The 13,825-nt window shown below is 39.3% G+C and overlaps 1 long non-coding RNA gene across 1 annotated transcript; it reads left to right on the top strand.

Annotated features, from left to right (window-relative positions):
• Positions 1–1,397: 1,397 nt before the first annotated feature.
• On the top strand, positions 1,398–13,069 carry LOC143891370 (uncharacterized). Its single transcript, XR_013255298.1, has 3 exons — positions 1,398–1,506; positions 12,719–12,773; positions 12,856–13,069. It is a non-coding gene; the product is annotated as an uncharacterized LOC143891370 (long non-coding RNA).
• The last annotated feature ends 756 nt before the right edge of the window (positions 13,070–13,825 follow it).

Below are 13,825 nucleotides of genomic sequence, written 5' to 3'. Positions count from 1 at the left end.
TACCTTCAGTCCTTGAAAGAAATTTGGGAGCAGACGGCTATGATGTATTCTGGGGTGGATAATTTGACACGTATATGTGATCGTTTTTCAGAATGGTCTAAACTTTAGCGAGGAGACAAGCCGGTGGGAACCCATTATAGTGATTACCTTGCGCTATGTGAAGGGCATGATTTATTGTTGCCCTTTACCATTGATCCCGTCGTTCTTAAAAAGCATCACGAAGAGTTACAAGTTGTTCGGTTTCTGGATTCATTGGGGCTTGACTATCTCCAACTCCGAGAACAAATCGTCAGTTCTAGTTCGATTCCCACCCTTGCAGATGTCTTCTCTTAGGTTCAACTTATGAGAGTAGTTCGGCATAGTGACCCTATGGTGGATGGGTCTGCTCATTTGACATATGCTGGGACTGATCGTGGATGTGGTAGTGGTTGTTTTAGACCTGTTCGTGGTTGTGGCCGTGAGTTAGGGGGAGGCCGAGATGGTGGAGGTTGTGGACGTGGGTCTAGTTATTGTACTCACTGTCGTATGGATGGACATAGTGTTGAGTATTGCTATGATTTACATTCTGAGCTTCCTGCGAGTGCTTCTGCTGCCGATTCTGATAGTTTTTCCTCCTATGCTGCTCCATCTGTGACTCCTGACACCATGGTAGTCCCTCTTGGAGAATATGATGAACTTGTGCATCTTAGGGACAAAGGGAAGCAGCCAGCTGCCACGTTTGCACATAAAGGTAGCCCCTCATGTTTTCTCTTTGGTACTTCTTTTGGATCATAGCTCATTGATTCAGGAGCATCCCACCATATTGCAGGTAATCCTAACCAAGGTTTCAAATTTCAGTTTTGGAATGTGTTTCAGTCCTCTTCGAAACCGAAATTCTAGCTGAAATTTTGAAATTTCGGCCAAAATCCTACAAAATAAAATTACGTCTATTTTATCTCCTATAAAATTTAGACCAAAATTATCGAAATTTCAGCTGAAATTTTGGGATTAAATAATTATCAAAATCCAGATTTTTTGGGTGAAATCCCTTCAATTTCGGACGAAATTTCGGCCGAAATAAACGACGATTTCAACTATTATTGATTTCGATTTCGTTCTCGACTGAAACCCGAAATTTCGGATTTTGGTCGAAACTTTAAACCATGATCCTAACATTCTCTCTTCCTTCCAGTCATTTCTTTTAATTTCCTTCTATGGGCCCTCGTACTGTTACTTTAGCTGATGGAACTATATCCCCTGTATCTGAGATGAGTGTAGTCTCCACCTCAACGGTTCTTTAATTGTCTTCTATTCTTTATATCCCATCTTTTCCTTTTAACTTGTTATCTGCTAGCCAATTAACTAAATCTCTAAATTGTTCTTTTTTCCTTTTTTTTTCTTCCTATTGTGTTTTTCAGGGCATGAAGACTGGGACAAGGATTGGCTTGGGTCGTGAGATTGTCTCTATTACCTTGAGCATACCGGAGCTGGTGTCGTACTTCGCACTTCAGTTGATGCCTATCAGTGGTATTGTCGTTTTGGACACCCACCTGCTGACATGCTTAGGAAAACTTCTTTTTGTTTTAGATTCGGTTCCGTCTTTTCATTGCGAGTCATGTGAGTTGGGAAAATACCATCGTGTGTACTTCCCTTCTCGAATCAGTAGTCGAGTGTCTCGTCCTTTTGAACTTATACATTCTGATGTTTGGGGTCCTTCTAGAACTACTTCATTAAATGGCTTTAAATATTTTATCATATTTATTGGTGATTATTCTCGTGCCACTTGGTTGTTTTTACTTAAAAATCGATCTCAAGTCTTTAATGCCTTTCATAATTTTTATTTTGAAGTGGTTAACCAGTTTAAATGTTCCATTAATTGTTTACGCACTGATAATGCTAAGGAATATTTCTCTGTGGATAATGGAGTTCATGATTTTCTTGCATCTCGTGGTATTATTCATCAGCTGTCATATGCATATACGTCGCAACAGAATGGTATTGCTGAAAGGAAAATTCACTACCTACTTGATATGACTCGCACCATTATGTTTCAGATGAAAGTTCCTAAGATTCATTGGGGAGATGCAGCTCTTACAGCATGCTACCCAGGGAACCGTCTTCCTTCCTCTATTTTATATGGGAAAATACCATTTTTTTCGTCATGTATCCTTTAGGACATCTGTTTCCATTAGTGCCACGTGTCTTTGGTTGTACGTGCTTTGTTCAGAATTTGTCTCTTGGTCTTGACAAGTTGGAGCCTCGGGCAGAGAAGTGTATCTTTGTAGGTTACTCTCGTATCCAAAAAGGTTGAAGTGTTTATAGTCCATATTTGTCTCTGCAGATGTCACATTTTTTGAGGACCAACCGTATTCGACTGATTCTTCTCCTTTATCCGTTGACATACCCAGTATGCCAGTTCCTATCATGATGGGTCCTCCTTTGCCTCCTCTACCTATATCTATAGCTGTCCCTGACGCCGCAACAGGTCCTACAGGGAAAACTACTGAGTCTGAAGTGCAAACTTATACTCGGGGATATCGAAAGGTTGTTTTTCCTACGAATGAGACAACATCTCCGCCCACTCCTACGAATGAGGCACCATCTCAGCCAACTGATCCTGTTTTGCAGTCAGATTGTCCTCCTTCAGATATTTGCTCTCCTACTCGAGATTCACCCATTGCAACCCGTACTTGATCTCGTACTGTTGCACATCCCATTTAAAAGTTTGTTTCTTATGAGCATCTTTAACCATCTTTTTGTTCATTTGTTCATAGCATGTCTTCGGTTACTTTGCCTAAATTAGTTACAAACGCTCTAAATCATCCTGGGTGGCGGGCTGCCATGGATGCAAAGATGTCTACACTTCCCTCAAATAAAATGACGCAGTTGGTTCCTCTCACTTCTGGAGCACGATCTGTTAGGTGTCATTGGGTCTTTGTCATAGTATCATCCAAATGTAGAGCGTCTCAAAGCTCGCCTTGTTGCTAAAGGGTACGCTCAAACATTTGGCGTCGACTATCAGGAGATATTTTCTCCTGCCGTCAAAATTTCTTCAGTACGGGTATTGATCTCTCTAGTTATTAATCGTGGATGGCCTCCGCAGCTTGATGTAAAGAATGCCTTCCTCCACGGTGATCTTTTTGAGGAAGTTTATATGGAGCAACCTCCTGGGTATGTTGCTGGGTATGTTGCTCAGGAGGGATGTGCTCCTCAGTATGCCGTCTTCAAAAGGTGATTTATGGTCTGAAGCAATCACCGAGGGCTTGGTTTGGAAGGTTTAGTACTGCGGTTTTGCATTTTGGGTTGAAGTAGTGTGCCGCCAATCATTCCGTGTTCAGTCACAAGTCTGCAGCTGGATATATCCTTCTGATAGTGTATGTCGATGACATTGTAATTACAGGAGATGACAGATCTAGGATACAAAATTTGAAATCCTTTCTCCAAGGGGAATTTCCCACTAAAGCTTTCGGTCAACTCAAATATTTCCTTGGTATTGAGGTAGCATGCTCACGTCATGGCCTTTCTTTGTCACAAAGAAAATATGTGTTAGACATTTTAGAAGAGACTGGATCAATGGGGTGAAACCTCCAGCTACTCTTATGGATCCAGATGTTAAACTTTTTCCTGATCAGGGTGAGTTGCTGAATGATCCTAGTTGATACAGAAGACTGGTTGGTAAGTTGATCAATCCGACTGTCACCCAACCAGATATTTTATTTGCAGTGGGTATGGTTAGTCGCTTCATGGGTGTGAAACAACCAGTTGCTCCAAAAGCTTAAGCTTATGGAGAAAGGCGCTATTTATTCTTTTATACTGTAACACTCCCCCTCACGTGTGGCCCCTCTTTCTTTGGGTTGGCCTACACGTGGCACATGTGGCCCCACTTGTGGGTTGACCATTGCATGCATGTGGATTTTTGACATCTAGGAGGTTTGAACTCAGGACCTTTGAGCTGATACCATGTGAAACAACCAATTATTACTCCAAAAGATTAAGCTGATGGAAAAGGCATAATTTATTCTTTTATACTTTAACAATGAGTTCTCTACGTACTTCCCACCCGGCAGCTATCATTCAGATCATTAAATATTTGAAGGGTACTCTAGGTAAAGGCTTTTTGTTTTAGAAAATATGGACATGAAAAGGTAGAAGAATTCATTGATGCAGACTGGGCGCGATCTCCTGCGGACAGAAGATCAATTACTGGATATTGCACGTTTGTAGGAGGTAATTTGGTGCAAGGTTGCCAGAGCGGGAATCGAAAGCGGGAATCGAAGGCTCCCAGGCTTAGTTGTAAATTCCGTTTCGGTCGCCATTTCGTTTTGGCCACCGAAATGAAATTTCGGTGGGATTTTTGTCATTTCAGTGCATTTCGGTCGAATTTTTCGTTCACACAAAAAATATATTAAAAAATATGAGAAAAATTCAAAAAAATATAAAATCAATAGAAAAAGATGAAAAACTAATAAATAGTCCAAAATATGTGTCCTAAAAGGCATATTCATTACTTAAACATATATAGTCTTGCACAAGTCCAACTGATAGTCTGATACATAGAAAAAAAAAGAAAAAAAGAGATACATGAAAGTGAAACATAGACAATAGCTAGTAGCAACAACTCTCAGTCATCATAACCCAGATGATCATACTCAATGTCTTCTTCGTCGTCGTCGTCGCCGTCGCCGCTGTCTGGACCACCAGTAGGGACATCTTCTTCAAGAGGCATGAGAAAGTCGTCGTCGTCGTCCCCGGCCCCAACCACAGCAGTAGGTGCTTCAAGACTTTCCCACCCAATGTCTTTCGGCGTGAATATGACATCTTCTTCTTCTGCAACCCAATCCATCATGACATCCAGATGGTCTATGCTCAAAGGGTCACTAGTGGTAGATGATTTCCTCAACAAGTCCCTGAAAAGGAAAACATTAAGTTTAATGTCAAAGGTTAAACTTAAAAGCTTAAAGTGATGAGGTTAGAGTTGAAAACATTATATTACGTTGTATACCTTTCTTGAAACTTAAGATTGTAATGGACAAACACCAAGTCATCTAATCTCTGGTGCTCCAACCTATTTCTCTTTGCAGAGTGAATGTGTTCGAAGGTGCTCCAATCCCTTTCACACCCAGTCGCACTGCAGGTCTGACTGAGGATTCTGATCACAAAGGTCTGTAATTCTTCCACGTCACCTCCAAATTGTTTCCACCATGCAACTGGAAAGTAACAAATAATAAAACATTATTTGTTGAGAAACTGAAAGTTAAAATGAATTATACTTAATTAAACAAACAACTCAAATATACCTGGTCCCAACTTCGTTCGGTTGCGGATTGCAAGCTTCATTCCAAACATACCCTTAGCCTCTCGATAATCCTCAATCTGATTGGTGATGAGGTCTTGTGTACCTTCATCAGGTACCAGTCGAGTGATGCATGCCAACAAGCCTCTGGTTACTTCACTGTGCCTAGAGAAGGTAGGAGTGAAAAAGAGAGCAGGGTTAAGAAAATATCCTGCTGCATGGAGGGGATTGTGGAGTTGCCTATCCCATCTTTGGTCGATGATCCTCCTGATGGGATTGTAATATGATTTTCTCTTCAACCTCTCCTTGATGTTCTCTTTGGCCTTATCCATGGCCTCATATAGGTAACCCATCGCCGGTTTGTCCTGCCGATCTACCTAACACAGCACTCTTACTAAAGGCTCGCTGATGTTTTGAATGTACTTGCATTGGTCCCAAAAAGATTTATCCAACACAGTACTAACTACCCCTTCACTCAGTGGGTGTTGGACAAATCTACTAGAACTATACTCATCAGACACAAACATCTGCTGAAGTGCTTTCCGATTCAACACCAGACTTTGTATGCTAATGAAATTTGTAGCAAATCTGGTTGCAGCAGGGTGGCACAACTCCTTCCCACCTGTGAACTTCTTCCTCATCAAATTCAAGAAGCTTCCATGGTTGTAGATGAACTTTGTAATCGTCCGAGCCCTCTCAATTGTGGTTGCTATGTGAGGAAATACAGTCGGTTTGCACAGATGCTCCAAGATGAGATCTAAGCAATGAGCTGCGCACGGAGTCCAGAAGAATGTACCAAACGCGGCTTCTAGTCTTTTCCCAGCAGCTTTGTAACTTGGCTCACTGTCAGTTACAAATTGCATCACATATTCCGGATTCACCTCTCCGACAATCTTTGCAAAGATATTGTATAATTCATCGGCATTCTTCACTATGCCAGACGCATCAACGGATTTGAGGAATATGACTCCTTTAGGGCAGTACACCAAAAAGTTGATTAGGGAACGTTGTTTGGTGTCTGTCCATCCATCTGCCATAATGCTACAGCCAGTGTATCTCCATGACATCTTAATCTCCTCCAAGTAGTTGTTTACCTCATCCACTGTATTCTTCAAAATGGGACCCCTTAAAGCATGATAAGTAGGTGCCTTATAACCCGAACCCACGGCATTCACAGCATCAAACATAGGTTGCCAGAAAGGTGAATTAGCAACGTTGAAAGGGAGATTGGCATCGTAGCAAAGCATGCCAACCGCCATGTCTGCTCTATCTATTGTTTCTTTAGTAGCCAAAGCACTTTTAATGCTTGGCTGGGCTCCAGGAGTTGTTCGTGGTGCAAAGAAATTCCTGATCCCTCCTGTGATTCTCTTCTTCTTCCTTTTTGTACCACTCGGTCCTACAAGAACTTCCTTACCTCTTCGTTGAGAGACTTGAGGCAATTGTATGCCAATGTCTTCTTCATCCTGCTCTTCTTCTTCGTCTGGTGTGCCATAAAAACCTCAACCTCTGCTTTGGATAGGCTCATCCTAGCCATTTCTTTTTTCTTTGCATCTAAAAGTTGCTTCATTCGATATTTTACATCTTCAGTCACTTTTTTGCATGATGCTACTTCACCAGGAACAACCGCTAAATGTTCTTTCAAGCGGGTTATACCTCCACCCGATATGACTTTGCCACAGAATATGCAAGTTACTTTATTTTTTTGACCTGGAACCAATGTACCGTAAGACCATGCCGGGTCATTCGATCTAGCGGGTGCCGAACCAATAGAGGATGCTCCTGCAGAAGGTCCCGAGCCCGACCCACTCATTTTGAAATGAAGTAGAAGAAGGGGAAAAATGAATTAGAAGAAAGAAAATTGAAACAAATTACAAAAAAATGAAGTAGAAGGGGACAAATGAAGTAAAAAATAAAAGAAAGGAAATTGAAAGAAATAAAGAGAACCTTGAGGTTGAACTTGAGTTGAAGAGAAGAAGAAAAAATTAGCCTTCACTCACTTGAAATAAGCCTTTGGAAATAGTTCTTGACTTCTTGTAGTGGTAAGTTGAATGTATGCCTTCCCTTTGCTCCAAAATAGACTTGGATTGAGTTGAAGAAGAGGGTAGACTTGTAGGAAATTTAATAGAATAGATAATGTAAGTGAAAGTAGAGAAAGGAGAGAAAGAAAGAAAATCACTTATGTGAAGGTGGAGGATTAGAAGATAGGGAAAATGCTATTTATAGAGTTTTTATTTGATTGTGCATTTAAAAATGACTAAAATACCCTCCCAACAGCTATAAACGGTCACATTTTGAGGTTAAAATGGTCAAAAACCAAAAAGAACCGTTCCAGAGGCATTGTCGTAAATTCCACAAAATCCAGTCAAACTAGCCGTTATTTTGAATTTCGGACCAAATTCAAAATTTCGTCCATTTCGTCCGAAATCCGGAATTTCGGTCAATTTCGAACGAAATGACCGAAATTTCGGACGAAACGAAATTTTGCAGATTTCGTTTCGTTTTCGTTCCAAAACGAAATGTTTCGTCCATTTCGGACGAAACAAAACGAAATTTATAACTATGCTCTCAGGGAAAAATCCTGCTCAAGGTTGCCAGAGCGGGAATCTAAAGCGGGAATTGAAAGCGGGAATCGAAGGCTCTTAGGGAAGAATCCTACTTCCTTGATTTGGTGTCATGAAGAAGTAAAAAGCAAGATGTTGTTTCTAAGTCGAGTGCCGAGGCTGAGTATAGGGCTATGTCCTATACGAGTGGGGAGCTAATCTAGCTTCACTCCTTATCAGAGATTGGATTCTCATCGACATTTCCAGCACAATTGTATTGTGATAATAGGGCTTCAATTCGTATTGCAATAAATCTGGTATTCCATTAGCGAACCGGGCATATTGAGGTCACTTCATTCGTCATCGAATTCAGAGTGGTGAAATTTATACAGTGTTCACTCGATCTGCAGATCAACTTTTAGACATGTTTACCAAACCATTAGGGTGTGTAAAATTGAAGGATTCTTGTAACAAGCTTGGAATGTACGATATTTACATTCCAGCTTGAGGGGGAGTGTCAGAAGCAATAAGGTTATTGTTGTCATTATATAGTATATCACAATATATATATATATATATATATATATATTGAAATCGTGTGTGTTGGGGGGGGGGAGAACTAATTCGTCCTCTCCTATTCACGCCTCCCTTCTCCATCTCTTTGTCTCTCTCTCTCTCTCTCTCTCTCTCTCTCTCTCTCTCACGTAGACCAACAGTTCTATTGAATGACATTCATGTAAAATTATACGAATTATATATATATATATATATATATATATATATATATATATATATATATATATATATATGAGGAAAAGGATTGTACGCTCGAGTGTACCAAGCTTATGGTACGCTCAAGTGCCCAATCACATGTGGGCCCACTTTGTTAGGATGATCCAAAGCATTCATTTGAAAGGCCCTTACATAGATGGGGTGTGTACCAAAAATCAGCTCCATAGGATTATCCTAACCCATCCATTTGTGGAGGTCAAAATGGACAGACACTGTTTGTCCACAAATATGCCCATTTTTGCCCTCCACTTTTGGAGGGGCTAGGATGATTCAATGGTGCTTATTTTTGGTACACACCCTATCTATGATAGGGCCTTGCAAATGAATGCTTTGGTTCACCACAAAAAATGTGGGACCAATGTGATTGGGCACTTGAGCGTACCATAAGCTTGGTACGCTCGAGCGTACAATCCTTTTCCTCTCTCTCTCTCTCTCTATATATATATATATATATAGAGAGAGAGAGAGAGATCGAGAGAGAGAGAGAGAACCAGAGCGACCCGAATTTGCACTCCAAATCGACCCACGGCTCCAATTTGTGAACCAACTTAGGCTACCCTCATTGTATTGTGTACCGGGCTACCATCGTACCCTGTACTCGTTTCCGTACCGCATTCCATATAATATTGACACGATCGAATGAAGGACCAGTACTTCGCTCTGATAGCAAACTAATGGAGGATGAATCTATGGAAGGGGTTATTTCTGCTGATTTTAACCATGAATTGAAGAGTTTATCGCTCGTTCTTGAAGGCGTTTGAGTGTCAAAGATATTGGGAAACATGTATGATTTAAGAATCTGGGAAAATATATTTGAAAATAAGGGTGAAAAGGATGGTAAAAATTAGGGTTCTGGTCCTAAAATTTGTGATTAAATTGGAAAATATTTCTACTAGGTTTATGATAGATTTTGAATGGTGCGAACGTATGCTAGGAAGGTACATGCAAGGGTTTTAGGCAAGATTAAGGGACACTGGATTTAGGTTGAAATAGGATGGGTAAAACAAAAAGAAAAATTAGAGTTTTGAGGGTTTTTTGGCAAGGAGAAAGAATATTTTTGGTTCCCGGACAGATTGTCTTTGTAGAGGAAACTAGGAAAAGAAGAGATAAAATAGGAGAAAATATTGATTTCAACTACTGAAAAAACAAGATACTTATCTCTTGGAATCACGCCAAGAGTTTTCTTGGCATCTCACCAAAGATGACGAAAATTATGCTAGAATCACACTAGCAATCTCGAGGCTTCGCACCTTATGAATGATCAAGGCATCACACCTTTGGATGAAGGCTTCACACCCACAATTTTGCAAAGTAGCAAAGAACCATCATTTTCATTTATTGATTCTATCATGGATAAAAGAAAAGTTCTATGAGGCTTACAATATATAAAAAGAAGACGAGAAATAGAAATATATAAAACCATAAACAAAAACCCAACACTTTTGGACTAAAATACTCTCTAATGACTCAAAAACTTTCGTCCCACTTGAAATTTCCGTAATACATTTGTGGAGCCTATTTAAAATCCTCATAACTGAAAGAAACCAGTGATATTGGTGGGAAAAGACCATGATACCCTTCCTATAACTTAAGGGGCTTAAAGGGCACCTAAAATATACCTAAAAATTAAAATATGAGTCCTATGATGGTCCCCATCAATATGCTTAGTGGAACTTTATAGTATTATTCAATCTTAGTCCGAACATGATTAAAATCTTCACTAATTGCATGTCACACATGCATTATAATCTAATTAATCAATTTTGCTAAAAGATAACCTAAGAGGCTTGTGGACATTAGTATAGAACGACTTTTTGTCGGGGATTGGTGCCCACCACTTTCCATCCATTAGTAGCTGAAGATTTATCCGTTGAGATCAAGGTTACACTTGGGTCCTTGTCCATAACCCAGGGAGTGACTCTTCAAAGAATAGTTGGGTAATTCTAATTCTGAATCCCTCAGCCAAAAAGAAGAGCAGCCCTACAGTGCTTGTTTCTAAGTTTGGATGATCTGAACCATCCATATGGTGGGTTCGCTACCACTGATGGTAGTATGGTACAATACACAACTCACTCTGTTTAGAGTTTAGACAATCCGAAATGTCAATCGATATACCTCTTCCATTGACTCTGTTTGTTTTTAATTTTATGTTTGTAGACCATTGATCCAGCTGATCGGATGGTTTGATCATTGTCATTTTTGTAACATGGACCATCCATGGTAGGGCCCACCAAATGGACGATCCAGATCATCCAGTGATAAATGGTCAGTCACATGCAAAGTGGTAGGCAGTGTAAACAAACATTTTCAAACAAATTTGTCCTTAATTATAAATCTGATAGGTTGGGATTATAATGTAATTGTCTTTTTTTTTTTGAATGATGATTATTATGTAATTGTTTATTAAAATTTATTGACAAGATTGGGAGTTTCTAGCCTTAATGTATGGGGTTCAAGGATTGGTGAGGGACTATTGAGAATTATTCTAAAATACATTGGCTTTCTTTATGATAACTGGTATAGATTTCGTGATAAAATCATTACTTTAAAAAAGGCATAAATAGTTTTACCGTAAACGAAGGCATAAATGGGCAACAATTTCTTTATATCATGTTATCCTCTCAGATTTTACTCTATATTTCAATTTTGAAATGTTAAAGTCATTAAATGTATTTCAGTGTTCTGGTTCTTGTGCCAAGTCATTTGCTCAAGAAAATACAAAACGCAAGGTGGTTTCTACCACTTGACAAGCATCCCCTGGCTTAAAACTGCTGGTATCTAAAACTGTTGATGCACCCATGTCAGGTTCTTCTAGAAACATGATTGAGATTGGTATCTAAAACTGTTGCTGCACCATGTCAGGTTCTTCTAGAAACACACAGAACTCATGAAAATCCACTCCCTTTTGTTTCTTTCTTCACTAACAGAAAGACTTTTGCTCTTTTGGCTTCACTTGCTTGCTCCCAAATAACATGACTAAGGTAGCTTTGTTTAGTATCCTTTATACATTTACCAGATCTGGTATTGGCTTTATCGGAATGGAGAGCAAACAAAGATGATGGTTGCACACCATAAATGCTATTTCTTAATGAATATGTTTTATGATTTTGCCTTAACATATGATAGTAGTTAGCCTCTGTTTACACTGAGAATACTTCACAGAAAATACACGAGTCCTGAATGCATTTTCATTTGGCATTAGTTACTAATCTCATGACTGACACCAAGTAATACAACTCTGTGTCCTGACAATTCAGTTAATGCTTGCCAATCTTTTAATTTTGAAAAGTTAAATGCCAAAGTCATTAGATGTGTCTCAGTGTTCTGGTACTTGTGCCAAATCATTTGCTCAAGAAAATACAAAACTCAAGGTGGTTGCTAGGATAGACAAGCATCCCTGGGCCTAAAACCGTTGTTATCTAAAACTTTTGCTGCACCCATGTCAGATTCTTCTAGAAACAAAGAGAATTGATGAAAATCCACACTCCTTTTGCTCTTATGACATCACTGGCTTGCTCCCAAACAACATGACCAATATGGCTTTGTTTAGTATACTTTGCACGTTTGCCAGATCTTGTGTTGGCTCTATCAGAATGAAGAGCAAACAAAGAGGATGAATACACAACAATGACAACATGCGTACTAGTCCTTAATGGATATGTTTATGATTGGGAAATGATATCAGCACAACCATGTTTTGATATTTGCACTAACCCATCTTGTGTTTTATTATTTAAAGAGCTGTCAAAGGTCATTACAATTCCCAAAAAGGCTTTCACACGTCAATTAAAAAAGAAAAGACAAGCTAGGTCTGTGCAATTATTAGAACATGGTTTTGCTGATATTCCCTTATTGTGTTTTTATCATTTGATAATAGTTAGCCTCTGATTACACTGAGAATACTTCACAGAAAATTGAGGAGCCAAAAATGCATTTTGATTTGACATTAGTCACTAATCTCATGACTGAAACCTATGAGACCTTCCCTTCTGTTCCTTTTTTAACTAAGGTTCCAACTACAACTCCATGTCTTGACAGTTCAGTGAATGCGTGGCGATAAACAAACATCGAGATCCATCTCTTAATAATCTGCGAATATTCTTTATGATTTCAGGGAACCGGTGGTATAAGTATATGTGGCCGTACATTTAAAGATGAGAACTTCAAGCGTAAGTTAATCTCTATCATATTCACCTATTTCTGTATCAGTTTACGTAATGCATTTGATCCTGAACTGCTGAATTTTTACAGTGGCTCATGTGGGGCCCGGAGTTCTAGTACGGCGAATGCGGGACCCAACACCAACGGAAGCCAATTTTTCATTTGCACTGTCAAGGTAACCAACTCTATCCATACTATTTTTAAGAACTGGATTTTTATTTATTGGATTTGGATCCTAGCATTTAATTCATTTTTGTAGCTTGTTTAGATGTACTATGATGTCAGATTTCAATCCACTTTTGTGCACCCTTTTAGTTTGTAGAAGGAATACCCATGAAGAAACCCCAAATTTTAGCTGAAAAATGCACCTCCATTTTCAAATACTCAAATGTTGTGAAAATTGTTAGAAACACCCCAGTTTTTTTAAAGTATGACCCAAAGAATGGTCCTCTAGCAAGGTCAATCTCTGAATCAAAAACCGAGTTCTTTTGTGACTCTATTCTTACTAGCAAGCGCTTACATGGGACACACACAAGTGTATTATTACTCTTCAGCAAATAAAATTTAGTTCAATTCTAGTAAAAGAGGAACAACCCACTGTAATTAATTGTTTGCATTGATTTTTTTCTAGTGAGGTAAAAAACCAGCCTATCTATATTGGGTGGTTACTACATGTGGATCCAATGCATTGCTTGGTTACTGGACTCCCAACCTGATTGATATCGATTGACTCTGCATTTGAGAGCTGTCTATTTTCGATAATCGCTTCTTCCAAAACTTGGCCCAAGTGGTTTCATAAAAAGAAATTCTTGTAGAACAACCATAGGCATGTGGGAGGACAGAAGCTGACATATTTGCAAGCTGGTTTGGATGTAGACACCTTTGCTGGACAGAGGCACGTCATGTTTGGACCATAGTCAGCAAACTCTAACATTCCAAGCAATATATTTAAAAGTGCCCAAAGGAGTGTGGACATGCGTGTCGTGCCGTGCACTGCACGTGTCAGGAATTAATTCAAAGAGTCGCTAAATCATAGCAATTAAAAAGAAAAGACAGGCTA

Source organism: Tasmannia lanceolata, unplaced genomic scaffold (genome assembly GCF_043159265.1).
Source record: "Tasmannia lanceolata isolate RefF3 unplaced genomic scaffold, GAP_Taslan_0.1 ptg000013l, whole genome shotgun sequence".
NCBI lineage: Eukaryota > Viridiplantae > Streptophyta > Magnoliopsida > Canellales > Winteraceae > Tasmannia > Tasmannia lanceolata.
The sequence above is the reverse complement of the archived record's forward strand: the minus strand, read 5'-3'. Positions and strand labels throughout refer to the sequence as shown.